We start from the raw sequence: 4948 nt of genomic DNA, 5'->3' as shown, positions 1-4948 counted from the left end.
GAGACGACGGCGGGGCGACGGCGCCGCCAACTCAGTGCCCGCGTGCGCCCTGAGGAGCCGACAAAGCGGAGAGGCGACACGGCTGATTTGTCCCTCCCACCGAACTGAAGAGGTCACCGGTGAGCGGTCAGCGCTCGCGTCCCCATCAATAAAGGTCATCACACAGCAGCAACGACCTTTGGGCCTGGTCGGCCCGCGGAAAACCAACAGTTCGCGACTGAGAGACGCCAAGTTCCTCCTTGCCTGTGTGTGTGTGTGTGTCTGTGCGGTGTGCGCGGCCACGTGAGGAGGGCGGAGCCTAGGAAGACGCTGGCGGCCCATTGGACGCTCAACCAGACATCAGATTCCCTAGCCGGGTGCCTGGGGAATGTGAACTGCATTTAAGTAGCAATCTGTGGGGTGCCAGGGATCCTCCCCCATTTTCTGACTTTGGTCTCCTTGCTACTGTACATGATGTAAAATAAACCTTCAAGCTTGCTATTCCTCCCGAAGGCTTCTCTCCGTAGTCTGCTTGCTTCGCCCTAATGCGGTGAAGACCCTGGTCCCGATCCCCGAGCACATCAGTACCCAGATAACTTGCAGACCACGATCTGGTATGATACATCCTCCGGCTCAACTGTTCAGCATCAAACTCGACATCGTTGGCTTGTCTGCCGGAATCGCTGGTAGTAACGCAGACGCTCCGGTGGCCGCATTTGTTGTGTCGTCCTTCGCGGTGGTTGGACCGATGGCCGCTGAGTTATTTAAGCCGGATTGCCCGTTGCCAATGCCTCTTTATGCTGCAACGAGAGCGTCGGTGTTGTCGGTGTAGGCGCAGTGACTGTTGTCTCCAGCCCTTGTGACGAACTGATATTACACCGTTCCCTCGTTGCCAAAAGGTGCCGCCGGTTGCGCCGAAGAGCAGCACCGTTTTCAGTGCGCACATAAAAGGCTCGTGGCCGGACCGGTCCAATCACGTTTTCTTTCCGTGCCCAGGACTTTCCATTCAAACGCACCAAGTCGTTGCTGAGGCGAGGTGCAGCGCACTCCTTGCGACTTATCCGGCTGCGTGTCTTCACCTGTATCACCGGCATGGGATTGAAGTCCGGCACTGGTGTGCGCAGCCGCCTCCCTTGCAGCAGCTCGCCTGGAGACCGGCCATCTTCGGTGGGACTGGCCCTGTAATTCAACATGTCCATCCAGAAACACTCATTTGCCGCTTTCGATTTCATCAGAATCCGCTTCACGATTTGCACACCCTTTTCTGCAAGCCCGTTAGGTTGGGAATATTCCTGGCTAAATTTAACATGCTTGCAATCATAAAGCCGTGCAAAAAGAAAAAACTCGTCAATGCTGAACTGTGGGAAAAATTAACATGCAGAAAACGAAAGTAATGTTCAACAGTCTAGCAAGAGAGCAGCAGTTCGCATTGGGTGGCGTGGTGCTAGAAGTAGTAAGGGATTATGCCTATGTAGGGCAGGTAGTGACAGCTGCTCTGGATCATGAGAGGGAAATAATTAGAAAAATAAGAATGGGGCGGAGAGCATATGGCAGGTTCTCTCAGATCATGGATGGCAGTTTACCCATATCCCCCAAGAGAAAAGTTTACAACCGCTGTATCTTACCGGTATTCACCTATGGGGCGGAAACGGGGACGCTAACAAAGAGGGTTCAGCTTAAGCTAAGGGCAACGCAGCGAGCTAATAAAGGAAAATGATTGGTGTAACGTTAAGAGATCGGAAGCGGGCGGAGTGGATGAGGGAACAAACGCGGGTTAATGACATCCTATATGAAATCAAGAGGAAGAAGTGGGCTTGGGCAAGGCATGTAATGCGAAGGGAAGATAACCGCTGGTAGCTAATATATCTGTGGCATTCGGTTTGCAGCCTTCGGGCTGCGGCCGTGTATCTGTATTTTTCAGCCAGCGTCCGTTCCGGCGGACGCGGTTGTTGCGACGCGCGTCTTTGCTCTGTCCTCTTATCTTTCAACTCTCTTCTATCTGCACGTGGCAGCGGTGGTGGCTCGGCTTGAGCCAGTTGGCAGGCCCGTGCACTTTCCTTTTCATCCTTCTCTCAGTCGCAACCAACTAACCAACCCTAAGGGTAACTGAGTGGATACCAAGAGAAGGCAAGCATAGCAGGGGGCGGCAGAAAGTTAGGTGGGCGGATAAGATCAAGAAGGTGCCGGGGATACGGTGGCCGCAACTGGCGAAGGGCAGGGTTAATTGGAGAGGCCTTTGCCCTGCAGTGGGCGTAGTCAGGCTGATGATGAATCTCTCGATCACCGAACTGGCTGTCATGTCGGGCAGCAACTCAACACTTCTAACTTTGAAATCACGGTAGCGCAGTCTTCCTCGCTTTCTTCTCGTGTGAACACGAAGTTGTTGAAAACGTCCAAGCCTTCCTCACCCGCAACGCTGAGCAGCAGGACCGTCTTTGACGCCTCTGATCTTGGTTTGTCATCGCATGCCATGGCTCGAAGAAAAAATTCGTACTTCCGACGAAATAGCTTCCAATTCCGTCCTCCGTCCGTTGTCAAACGCAGGGGTTCCGACTGCCTTACTTGCTCCATTGCATCCCACTTCTGGCGCCATGTATCGTCCTTGAGTGGAACGACAAAAGTGAACAGCCAGGTTGTCAAGAAACAGTGAACGCCCTGATCTATTGATCGGAGTTATTTATACCCGAAGGTGGAAAGGGGTCAGTGCACGCAGATGGCATGAGAAAAGCACGTGGCAATGCATAGCACCCAGATGATTTGCAGGCCACGATTTACGATCTGATATGATACAAGGAGTGCTCCAGCTGGTGCTGTGACGGTAAGCTAAATTAAGTCCATAGCGGGTAATCTCAATGTAACGGCTTTTCGTGTAATGTGATCTTTCTGACGGTGTCAGTCCGACTATATCAAGTCGACGAGGGCTGCGTCACCGCCGGAAGCGGTCTTGCTGGAGCCAGGGTGAAAAAAAAAATGCCCGTGGACCTATTTACCTATTACATTTACCTATTATTATTAACCAATTTACATGGTTAGCAATGCGATAGCATTAAAAGCTGGTGGCGTGTTTACTGAAAGTGACGTAACTTCTGGCTGGGGACGTCACTTCTGTCCAGTGGAAATGTTCCCGTCTTGTGAAGTCAGTTTCCTCCAGCCAATAGGAATGCTGCTGTAGAAGCAGCACTGGTCTCGCGCAGCACCGGTGGCAGCGGCCGTCCATGAAGACAACACCTAGCAGCATCCTGCCTGGGCTCCCTCCTCGCGCTGGACCCTCGCGTATGTTCCTGCTGGCTCAAGGCAGCGCATTGAACCGCGACACTACTGCCACTAAATCAGTCCATGTTTTCCTCATCACGGCCTCATACTTGTTGACGCGACTCTCCCCTATGGTGACGTCAGTTCCTTCCAGCCAATTGGAATGCTGCCGTCTTGTGAAGTCGGTTCCCTCCAGCCAATGGGAATGCTCCCGTCTGGTGACGCCACTTCCCTCCAGCCAATGGAAACGCTATAGTCTTGTGAAGTCACTTCTCTGCAGCCAGTGAGAATCTTCATCATCATCAACCTTAATACGCCTACTGCAGGGCAAAGGCCTCTCCAATGTCAGTGGAAATGCTCCCGTCTTGTCACGTCGGTTCCCTGTAGCCAATGGAAATGCTCCCTTCTGACGACTTCACTTACCTCCAGCCAATGGGCATGATCCCGTCTTGTGACGTAACCTCCTTCCAGCCAATAGCAATGTTCCGGTCAGGTGATTTCAGTTCGATCTCAAAATAGGAGAATTTTTTTACCAGCGAAGCATTTTAAAACTCGCGGGCGATCATACGATGTGACGCTGAAAATGGGCGTTCGCAGTATTGTTTGTACATTTCATTTTTACATTGCCGCCTTCACATTGCGTCTTTGAACTTGACTTCGCCTCCGTTTTCGTTCCGCTTCTGCGTGAGCTTCTGGTGGGTGAAGGTTTTTCTGACCGCTCACCCACCGGCGGATGTTGGTGAGCTCCATTTACTTTTAACGCTAACGCTCCTGTTTTGTAGAAAATCCGGCTTCGTCGTTGGTGTCCTCTTCGGCACCACTTTTTCGCCCAGGCCCACGCCGTTGGGTGGGTGGGTGGCGCTTCTGGAAGGGGGCGATTTCTCACCCCGAGGCGTCAGCCCACCACCGTTTCGCAGGGAATGTCGCAAAGCAGTGGCGTCCCTTCCGGCCGAAGAGTTCTTCATAAACGTCTTCATGGACAACATACATACAGTATTTCTAAAAAATATGCAGCCCATCACCGCGAAGCGGCTGCTTGAGCCGATGGTGGCGCCCGTCTCCCACGCGCACTTGGCACCTGGGTATGGAGCGTGAGGGTGAAAGACTTCCGCGCTCTTGGGCGGGCGAGGAAGTCTGAGTCGCGCTGGCTGGACGACAGTAAGTGCGGCGTTCGCGTTATTACTTCGTTCGCAGCGCCTGTGCGGGGGCGCTTGCATTGGTGCACAGTGGAGACTGACCTTCGGGCCGCGCTTCCAAGCGGGCGCGCGCGGTGCGAGTGGCGAATCTGTTCCGGGCGCTCAAAGATAAGCCGTGGCTTCGACCTCGTGCTAGTGCCGACTATGCCTGAAGAGACTACGAAGATCGAGAATATTCCACGCGTGCTTCGCCAGCGAAAAAAACGAACCAGGGTTCAAGCCCACTTAGCAAATGTCAGTCGTCCATGCGCTGCACTCGATTTCTTTTAGGCTCCTTTTCTGTGGTTTGCGTCAGTTGTCGTGAACTTTTCATATCTTAGCTTCCCGCAGTAATCCTTTCCAACTTACTCTGGTGCATGCCCATGTGCACTGCACGCAATACAATCAGTTACTGCCGGCAGCCCGCTGAAACCAATGAGTGCGAAACTCCTTATTTTCACATATCGAATAAACAGTGGCCACACTCCGTTAACCTAGTTGGGAACTCTCGTGCCATTTTTGCCGCGAAGATGAATGAGAAC

General features: G+C 52.9%; 1 pseudogene; it reads right to left on the bottom strand.

The window, feature by feature from the left end:
• Positions 1–626: 626 nt before the first annotated feature.
• LOC149335275 (uncharacterized) lies at positions 627–2567 on the bottom strand (annotated as a pseudogene).
• Between the last annotated feature and the right edge of the window lie 2381 nt (positions 2568–4948).

This window comes from Amblyomma mixtum, chromosome 7, assembly GCF_055824585.1.
Source record: "Amblyomma mixtum isolate Tamu chromosome 7, ASM5582458v1, whole genome shotgun sequence".
Classification (NCBI taxonomy): Eukaryota; Metazoa; Arthropoda; class Arachnida; order Ixodida; family Ixodidae; genus Amblyomma; species Amblyomma mixtum.
This window is presented reverse-complemented; position numbering and strand designations above follow the sequence as displayed.